The sequence below is a fragment of the Sorghum bicolor genome, chromosome 5, assembly GCF_000003195.3.
Source record: "Sorghum bicolor cultivar BTx623 chromosome 5, Sorghum_bicolor_NCBIv3, whole genome shotgun sequence".
NCBI lineage: Eukaryota > Viridiplantae > Streptophyta > Magnoliopsida > Poales > Poaceae > Sorghum > Sorghum bicolor.
Genome location: NC_012874.2, coordinates 2,046,485 through 2,057,668, shown reverse-complemented (window position 1 = coordinate 2,057,668; position 11,184 = coordinate 2,046,485). Strand labels below are relative to the sequence as shown.

Sequence of the window (11,184 nt, the reverse complement as noted above, 5' to 3'; positions counted from 1 at the left end):
AAGAAGTACTAATCATAGTAAATTGTTATCGTTGTCATGAGATGGACTACACTTGTTTGAATCCATTAGAGCAAAGCTAATAATATAGCCGCTTGCTGGCCACATGAATCCTTACAGCCTACCTGTCAGTCCACTCATATAGTGGTTATGTTTTTATTAATACATGGTCCACTTGTCTTTTTATAGAGTTTATTGGTTCTTGTGTCCAAGCTAGTAAACTTACAACCCGCTTCTTCTCTCTTCTCTCCATCTCAACATTTAGCCTGCTACCTATTATTTTACTTGCTCTCAGTAGCTAGTAATAATTAGCTAGCTGATTGGGAGCTTGTTCCCATGTAAAATTAGCTAGCTAACATCATTCACTTGCTTACCTCATCCTAGAGTCACTCTAAGTCAGATTATCTCAAATTTAACTAATTTTAACCAAAATATATAACAACATAGATACCAAATAAATATACTATAAAAATATATTTTGTGACATATCTAATGATACTACTTTAGTGTCATGAATATTGGTGTTTTCCTATATTTTTTATCAAACTTTAAAATAGTGTAACTTAGGACAATCTTATAACTTTTATCTATTTGGACCGAAGAAAATATTAATTTACAAAATATAAACTGACTGAGCTTAATAGCCGGTGCAAAATAAATAAGTGGCATGGGCCATGGTTAGTATTGAGTGGCCTTGTACTTGCGATCCAAAAGGTAAGAAAGTCTCAACAAAACTATCATCATTTTCATTTGCAAAAAGAAAAAACATCATTTTCCATCCCTCCTACGTTACCTTTTTTTATTTTGCATCTCACACATGGATGTTTTAATAATCTAGGGATGTGTGTGTCTTCAATAGGAATCTAGCCAAAAGGAATGTCACTTTATTATGTCCTATTCAATAGCACATGTGTACCTCACACAAGTTGCAAGAAAATTTGAAATGCAATAGGAAAACAAGCAAATGGGAGAAAAAAAAACATCTCGAGCTGGAGCGACTCTATGGGTGAGTGGTTGTACAAGGGATGCTTGGTTTGAAGGAACCACCTCATTCTAGATATAGATGAGGTATCATAAGTTGTTCAAATGAATACCAATTGTGAACTTATCATAAATGAGGTGACGTTGCATCAACTCGTTCCAAATCTATGGGTATACTCACAAGTGCTCGTAAGGGTAGGATTAGTATTTACTTTGTGCTATGTTTTTTTTAAAAAAAAAAGTTCAAAGAAAAGAAAACCACTATTACCTACGAAGTATTATATATATCATAGTCCAGAGCATGGATTGAATCCTCCTTCTTTTATTTATTTACATTTAATTATAAACGTCTCCATCGGGTTACCCATAATTAAACTTGGTGAAGCAAGCACTCAACAGGAGAGATTGTCTGTCTTGCTCTGTCTGAGGGCTGTTTTGGAATAATCGACACGACAGATCGACAGACCGGCATCCTACCATGGTATCCTAGTATTATTATTCCTATTCCTATATAGGATATCTATAGAAAATGAGAAGGACGGTAGTCTGGCCAAGATGTTACAGGATTCTTGGTGACGGTCACGTACAATCGCACAATCCTCTATTGGTTCTGCACTGATCTGCTGCCCTGCTGGTGGTTTGGCTTGGATCGATCTACACATGGAAAAAAAATAAAACTAAAATGAGAGAATGAGGAACAGGAGATTGAATTGTAAAATGAGAATAGTTATATATATATAGTCCAACTATCGTCCATCCAAATATCACATGCATCACCATTACTCGCAGTCATCGCACAGGCCACCTTAGACTAGTTTCAATACATGTTTCATGAGAGTGTCATACACATTAAATAGGGTGACACATAAGCAAAATTGCTGACTAGCTTGATAAGATTATTAAATGAAGGAATTTTATTAGATGAGAGAAGAGTTTTATCTCCATAAAACTTATGTGGCTTGGTTACCTAGTTTATAGTTTTGATAACTGTGCCTAAAACTATACATTGAGACTGACCTTACATGGCAGTGTATTCATATGTGTATATTCAGGGGCACGCATGCATGCGTGCACTCAGACGTACGACTGAAAACGCGCGTGGATGAAATTAGGGGAATTCGGCGTTTTGCTGTCGATCTATCTCTCGATCACACTACTACATTTGTACAAATGCGAATGCGTGACGCGATCGGCTTGTTGCTGTTGCTTTAGCTCCAAACATACGCAAAAAAAAATATAATGCGATCGAGCACCGTCAGTGTCTATCGATCATCTCGATCGATCGGTTCAACCATAAGTGGACTATATATATATCGCAATCATATATATCGATCGATCCGACACGGTACCGTGTCACTCGCCGATGGATCCGGCGCCCGCCGTTTGCTTGCGAGCACGGTCTTGTTGTTTGCGTCGTCACGGGCGTGCGCGTGCATGCACACACGGCTGGTTATACTACTTCTTTTTTTTTAACTTAGTTATTACTCCCTCCATCCCAAATTGTAAGTCATTCCAAGAATCTTGGAGAGTCAAAGCATTTTAATGTTTGACCAAAATTATAGAGAAAAATATTAAGATTTGTAACGTAAAGTGAATATACTATGAACATATAATTAAGAAAGAATCTAATGATACTTAATTAGTATCATAATAATTATTATTTTATAATATAAATTTGGTCAAATTTAGAAAAGTTTGACTCTCCAAGATTCTTGGAATGACTTACAATTTGGGATGGAGGGAGTAGGTTATATATACTACTATTTGTTTGGTTTTATATTTGGATGGGAAGAGTAGTAATACTACACTTTAGACGTATATATAGGAGTTCTAATTGGTTTACTACAGTTTCTCTAAAAAAATTGGTTTGCTACAATCTATAATGGCATGATCCAAGAATAACAAGGGCCTTGTTTAGATGCAAAAAGTTTTGGGATTTTGACACTGTAGCATTTTCGTTTTTATTTGACAAACATTGTCTAATTATGGAGTAACTAGGCTTAAAAGATTCGTCTTATGATTTACAGGTAAACTGTGCAATTAGTTATTCTTTTTATCTATATTTAATACTTCATGCATGTACCGCAAGATTCGATGTGACGGAGAATCTTGTAAAGTTTTAGGTTTTTAGGTGTATCTAAACAAGGTCAAGGTTCGTCTGGTCACGGACTCACGACACACAAAATATAATTTCAAGTAAAAATTTTGAGTGGCGTTAGCAAGGGAGGGCAACATGACTCTATGGCATAGCGGTGGTGGTACGGCTCAGCGGCGTCGTGGCTAAGGATGGAGATGGTATATCTACGGGTTATCATTTAGAGCACCATCCCATCCTTAGTTGTGGACTCATGGTGGTGATGTGGTGTGGCTGGCAGGAGGGGCGGCTCTATGGATCTGAGCCTTCGGGACGGGGAAGTGGGAACATATAAGCCCAAGCCTCTTGTCCTCTTCCAATAAGTTCTGATTAGTAGGAAGTACTTTTCAATTCCTTTGCTAAAATCATGGCCTCTGCCAGTTCTCTAATAATCTTATTACAAGACGAGTAACAGTTTAACTACAATAAAATTGCACAACTTATTTTTTTGGATGAACAGGGCTATCCGACATGACACAAGTCCTTTAATTGGCTATTTACCGAAAGTAGCATAATTGCAAAAGGATTATTAATACCTCCTCTAGTACTGCATTATGCGAGTTTGTTTTCGCAAACCATTTTTTGGGTTTCTAGAACAGGGCCTGGTTTAGTTCACGAAAAAATTTGGGTTTCGCTACTGTAGCACTTTCGGTTTTATTTGACAATTATTATTTAATTATAGACTAACTAAGATCAAAAGATTCATCTCGCGATTTATAGGTAAATTGTATAATTAGTTTTAATTTTTATCTATATTTAATATTTTATGCATGTTCCGTAAAATTCGATGTGATGGGGAATCTTGAAAACTTTTGGGAACTTAACAAAGCCTAACTGTTCCAGAAAGCCAATGCTAGTCCATTACTAGATGACAAACCTTAACCTTGATAACACGACTGATGGGCTGATATATAGTAGTAATAAGAATATATTTTTTCTTCTTTTTCTTCTGATACTTAATCATAGAAATTTCAGTCCGCCGTCTGTGTCTCCCCCGCCTCGGTTTCGACTCCTTCCGTTCCGAACTGGTGAAGAAGAAAATAAAATAATTTTTTATCAGTGTTTCCAATATAAAATCTTCTATACACATCAAAACATATTGGAAATAAGGATAATATAGGGACCTAGGTACAAAATATTTGTCTTATTAGTTTACTTTTATTTTATTCTTTAAATCGGTTAAAAATTGATAAATACTACGTAGTAATTCATAAAAAATCTAAAAATTATACAAAAATTTTGTTCAGCTCCACATATGTAGATCAATGTAGTAAACAAAAAATATCACAAATTTTATTATATTTTTTTGCTGGAGATGCTTGCCTATGCTTTTTAGTATAAAATTGATCGGTTGAAAATTGATAAATGTGTAATAATTCATAGAAAAATCTAAAAATTACTAAACAGTTTTTGTTTAGTTTCACATCCATGCAGTAAACAAAAAAAATCATAAATTGTAGTACATTTTTTTTTGCTGGAGATGCTTGCCTGTGCTTTTTAATGTAAAATTGAAATTGTAGTTATCTACTCTAATTATTTTGAAAAATTTATGGTAGCCTATTTAATGTGATGCTTGATTTATGGTAAAAGTTTTAGCACTATTTGTGCATATCTTACTGATTTACTAATTTACCTAAATTTAAGCTTGAGGATACTTCCACTGTCATATGAACACTTCATAAGCCTATGTGTTCATAATCTACATACATTTAACTGATATATCATATTTCATAGGAATCCTAATCTAAATAAAAAAATAAAACTAGCAAAAGACTTCTTATATTTTAATATAATACTAAAGTATAATAAGAGGTAATATTAGAGTAAGATAAGGTTTGGCTAATTTCTATTTTTATTATTAAATAAATATGCCTCCAAGCTATATATTATTATAAATATTAATTATCTAATACTATAGATACAATAAAATAAATTATAGACTTTAAATTTTATAAAAAAAGATAAATATAAATAGATATGTAACATCCATTTGATGTTTTTTTCCTGTTGCAACGCACCGACATATTTGCTAGTAAGATATTAAAAGTTCAAAACCACAGTACCCATGTTTTAATCTTCACGGAGACTCGAGACAAATAAAAAAAACTTCTGCGATATGAAAGAGAGAAACAAACAAGAGAAAAAATAAGAAAACTATCAAAGCCAGGTTTCGATCCTGGGACCTGTGGGTTATGGGCCCACCACGCTTCCGCTGCGCCACTTTGATTTTTGTGTGTTACATGATTTTTAAGGATTTATGAACATAAAATCTTGCACAGACCAAAAAGAAAACCTCAGATGAGGCATAAGAGCGAAAAGGGAATGATTATGTTAGTCTCTACTTTCATTCCTCAGAGAACTAATACTCATGTTCAATATTTAAGTGTGAAGTTAGATGTAATGGTCGCCAAGCCCAAATTTTGATTGTAGTCTGCCTTCCAGTTGGGTAAGCATCAACATTGTCCAAAGGTTGAACATCACGGACAAATTTCACTTTCGCCGAAAACAGACGCTAGTTGCAATACCAGTATGCTCCGGCCAACAAGCAGCAATCCCACAAAGGGCACCTACCGGCATACAGGAGCAAGTGGAGTCTTAACCTCCAAGGGAGGGACACAAACCCGGTAAAACACTCCACCAGTAAAAGCACTAAGTCTCATTTGAACAATAGCCATGTTGTAGGATATGGATTTCGCAATGCCATGGACGAGAAGGTCTCATTTATTTTGGTTGAATCTTTAAAAAAATCATAGTAAATAGTAAAAAAATCATAAAATGAAAAATCTAATTTTATTGGACTCCACATGAGTAGATCTACACAATGAATATATAATATGGTATGCTTTAGTACAGAGATTTTGTTATCGCTTTAGATCTATACTTTTTTTTAATTAAATGGAATTTTCATAGTTGCAGTTTCTATGGTCCAATTCTAGTGAAACTTTTATGGTGGACTAATTATTGTATGCTTACACTATAGTAAAAGTTTACTCATTGGATCATATATAACTTAGTTGATTTTTATTTAGATTTGTATTTATTAAATATAAACAAATCTATAACTAAGCTATATATGATCCAACAAGTATGAAATTTTTACTACAATTTAATCATATAATAATTAACCCACCATAAAAATTTCATCACAATTAGACCATAAAACTACAGCTATGAATTATTCTATTTAATTACAAAAAACATAGATCTAAAACCATATCAAAAACTTTGTGCTAAAGCATATCATATTATATGTTCAATGTGTAGTATGCTCATGTAGAGTCCAACAAAAATCTGATTTTCCATTTTATGACTTTCATGTGATTTACTATGATTTTTCAAAGATTCAACCAAAATAAATAAAAAATAAAAAGGTAAAACCTCTTTTAAAATTGCTTATAGCAGGACCAAGAAGGTAAAATGAATGGTTTTAAAGTTGAGGAGGTGTTTTACCCGGTTTTGAAATTCAGGGAGAAAAATAGACTTTCGAGGTAACGTTGACTTTTTCCTAATAAGAACATGCTTATTCTCAACTGTAGTCGATGATCAAACTTTTTTAATACTCTTTCTCAACTAGGACATAATCTTTTGTTTCTTGTATTGGACATATACAAGAGATATTTGAGTCTTTTCAAATCCAAAATTATATGTTATGTATATATACTAAAGTCTTTTTTTACAAAGTATATACTACACCATTGTGCCCACTAAGTTGTTTTCTCTAGGAATGAAGCAATCATCATTTGTGCTTGTTTAGTCGTTTTAACCTTGAATAAATCTTGCTCCTCAACATGTTATAGCTAGTTTCACATCAAGTTCAGCACTATCTGTACGTTACTCGAAATATTGTTTCAGTGTTTAGTATTGCTTAGTACTAAACTTCATTACATTCTCTTGGTGAACATTTGCACAGTACATGCAGATTTGAACCCCCAAAGCCTTTTGTTTGCACCATGAAGAATCACCTTGTGGGACTGTGTTTGGAGCTAACATGTTTTACTGCTCTTGCGTTTGTCAATGTCTGTAATCGCCATGAATTTAGTAGTAGTTAGTCCTTGCAAAAGCCCAATTTAGCTAATTCCAGGTTATAGATTTGTACTTGGGCTTTTGAATAAGCAGTGAAGTATTATGCTAAGAGTTTGGAGCTAATAGGTTGTAGATTTGTACTTGGGTGCTTAGCGGCCATGTTTCCATTCTGGTTCTGAATGTGAAACATGGGAACAGAAATGTGCGCCATATTTCTTTTCCCACGTCGCTAAGAGTAGGTGTTCTCAGTCAATCTATCACACATGCATGGCCTTTTCAGTTTTGGGGCGGTAGAACGCTATACTGTGTTGCCACATTAATTACATATTCTCTAGATCTCTATTGCAATAGTTATGTTAGCTCTTGCAGCAGAAGAAAGTTGCAATAGTTATTAGGCCTTGTTTAGTTCGCAAAAATTTTCAAGATTTCCCGTCATATCGAATCTTTGGTCGCATGCATGAAGTATTAAATATAGATGAAAAATAAAAATTAACTGTACAGTTTACCTGTAATTTGTGAGATGAATCTTTTGAGCCTAGTTACTCCGTGATTGGACAATGTTTGTCAAATAAAAACGAAATGCTACAGTAGCCAAAAACAAAAAATTTTGCGAACTAAAAGAAAATTTGTTGAAGAAAGTTGCAGTTAGCTCTTCCAGCAGAGAAAGAAAATACAACAATAAAAATAAATTGTCTGAGCCCAGGTTCGTTACATATTCTTTAGATCTCTATTGCAATATTTATGTTAGCTCTTGCAGCAGAAGGAAATTGCAATAGTTATTAGAAAGAAAAAATATATATATAAAAATTCTTCCAGCAGAAGAAAGAAAATACAAAAATAAAAATAAATTGTCTGAGCCCAGGTTCGAACTGGGGACCTTTAGTGTGTGAGACTAACGTGATAACCAACTACACCACCCAGACATTTTTATGACTTGTTCTTCTTAAGTATGTAATAGAGTATATAAGCATGTGGTTTTCCATAAAATTACTGCATGCTTCAACGGTGTTGAACACCTGTACCCCACAAGAGTAATAATCAGAGACCTGTTTCAGGTCTCTGATTCAGATCTCTGTAAAGTATGGTTTACATATAATATTTCATTATTAAGAGAGCGAGAGAATAATATTTCATTCCAAAGCACCCTCCTTGTCACATTCCGAGTTCTGCCCCTGCCCCCTGAGCACAGTGCCAATAAGAAAAGTTGCATGCAGAACAGAAAGTTCAGTTCTAAGAAAATAAGGATTGAAGGTAATAGTCCAATAAAATTGACATGTAAAGTAATCTGTCTCTACAAATGAAGATAGAAACATACATTTGCTAAAGTAAAGCCAGATGTTAAGAACAATAATTGTCTAAATAGATGAAAAAGTGAATCTCGTGCAGCATGGAAGAGAGGAAGAAAAAATCCCTTAAATTATGTATCTTGGTGAGTTATCCAAGCAAACTTGCGTTAAAAAAATTGTTTATCCAAGCAGGCCACTACATCTGATGGTCAGGACTCTGAGTTATCCAAGCAGGTTAATCTCTCCCTCTATGGCTCTTCGATTCACCAAAGCCTAGCCAATAATAATTTCAACCATGACTTTTCAAATCAACGAACAACCTCAGTACGATCCCGTCCCGATGGCCTCTATCAGATTCAGGAGCAGAAACACCAACTGGTTGCCTGCATGTATATTATTGTTGTTAGAAAATAACAATGTTGCGATTTTCAACCTTGGAGCCATATATAGTTCATACTTCATACAGGGTGCTTTCAACTAAGTTTAGTTTCAGGAAGCCTTAAGATAGAAAGCAGAGTAGTTCTGACAAAGTACTACATATATATCATTGAGACTCTAGATTTCGTTATCTTGCGAGTACGTTCTTGCATTTGCTTCACGGATGACGGATTTCAGCTACGTTCAAGTCATTGCATGCTTCTCTGCAGCTTCAATGAATCCATTTAGTTTAGAGTGAAAAAAGTGAAACTAAAGGAGTTCATTCAAATTAAGGCCTCAAAGCGAAACTAAAGGAGTTCTCTGCACCTAAACGAACCGTGCATCCATGAGCTATTACCCATCTTTTAAGGCCTCAAAGCGAAACTAATAAAGGAGTTCATTCAAATTAATGTAGCTACATAGAAAGTAATAATAATTGATATAAAATAACAATATTTAGTACCTAACTAGCAAACATGCCCATGTGTTGTCTAAATTGCCAAGTTTCCTCCCTCAATTGCCAAGTTGCCTAAATTGCAAAACACAAATGCAAAACTGTTGGATACCTCATTTCGATAATTTGGCAAATTACAAGAATGCAAACCCCAAATACAAAACTATTGCAGATGGTTAAATATACTTTTTTCCCCAATAGATATAAAAAAAAGTCGCCTCAGAACAAATACCGAACTGGAACTATCCGATGAATTAGGGCCTTGTTTAGTTCAAAACGTTTTGGAAAATCGACACCGTAGCATTTTCGTTTGTATCTGACAAATATTATCCAATTATAGACTATCTAGGCTCAAAAGATTCGTCTCGTCAATTCCGACCAAACTGTGCAATTAGTTTTTATTTTCGTCTATATTTAATACTTTATGTATGCGTCTAAAGATTCGATGTGACCGTGAATTAAAAAGGAAAAAATTTTACAAAACTTTTTGGGAACTAAACAAGGCCTAGGCCGGCCCAGTAGTGGGAAGCGTAACACGGCCCGGCCCAGCCCAGCCCGGCCCGGCACCTGATTCCTCGTCTCCCGCATCCAAGTGAACCGACCTGAAACTCGTCTCCCCCGTGCAACCGAAACATCGACGTTTCCTCTCTCTCTCTCACGCCCCGAATATCTCCCTCCTCTCCGCCGCCGACGCAAGCCCTAGACATGCGCCGCGCGGTTTGAGTTTGACACCCAACCAAACCAAGCGAGCAAGAAGCAAGAGGCAGGCACAGCCGATGCTTCTGGGCCTGGTCCGCCGCCGCCGCCGCCCTGCATGCGCACGCAACAACCTCACGCCTCGCAGCGCGATGTCCCCGCCGGCGACCTCCCGGGCCGCGACGGGACGGCCGGCGCCTGCTTCTTCCCCGCCCGCGGGCTGTGCTGCCCCGACGACCCGCTCGACCTCGTCCTCCAGCTCTTCCCCGCCGCGGACCCAGCGCCGCCGTCGTCGTCGCTCGCGGCGCTCGGGATAGGAAGCGGCGCGGCCGCCGGCGGAGAGCCGCCCCGTCCGGTTAAGCAGGAGCCGCAGTCGCCGAAGCCGCTGGCGGAGAGCGCGTTTGGCGGCGGCGGCGGCGGCGGCGGGTGGGATTCTTGGGGCTTGTCCAGCAGCTTCCTTCTTGAGGGACTCTGCGACGGCCTCGAGGAAATTGATGTGGACATGTTCTTTGCTGACGACGCGCTGGACGGCGGCGGCGGCGGCGAGGGGGCCGAAGGCAACCTGCTCGGCGACCCGACGGCAGCCAAGCCCAAGCCGGCGGCGCACATCACAGCTGGTGGTCCCGTACACACGCGTCGCTCCTTGGGCGGCGCTATCGTCCCCGATGACGCGTCGCCGCTGCCCGCGCCAATGCCAGCTGGCGCTTTCCCTCTCCAACCGAAGACGAACGCGTGCCGTGCGTTCGAATTCGATGGCCCCTTATTCAACTACGCGTCGCCGCCGCCGCCGCCGCCGGGGACGGCGCCCGTGCCACCGGGTGGTGCGCTGCCCGCCTTCGTCACCAACAACAGCACGCCGCCCGTCTTTGTCACCAACAACAGCACGCCGCCATTGCCGGCGCTCATCATGCCAGCTGCTCCCGCGCCCATGCCGCCAGCTGCTGGTCTTCACGCGTGCAGCGCGTTGCCCGGCATTGCCTCTAACGGCGCGCCTGCACCGCCGGCATTGCCGGTTCCCATGCCAGCTGCTCCCGCGCTCATGCCAGCTGCTGGTCTTGACGCGTGCGGCGCGTTGCGCGGCATTGTCTCTAACGGCGCCGCGCCTGCGCCGCCGCCGCCACTGATGGCGCTCACCATGCCAGCACGTGCTCTCCACCCGAACGCCGCCGCGTTGTCTGGTGGCGTTTATTCCTGCG

At 38.7% G+C, this 11,184-nt stretch overlaps 2 non-coding genes across 2 annotated transcripts; both read right to left on the bottom strand.

The window, feature by feature from the left end:
- Nucleotides 5,268-5,339, bottom strand: TRNAM-CAU. The gene has a single exon. It is a non-coding gene; the product is annotated as a tRNA-Met (tRNA).
- TRNAV-CAC lies at nt 7,985-8,058 on the bottom strand. Its single transcript has one exon. It is a non-coding gene; the product is annotated as a tRNA-Val (tRNA).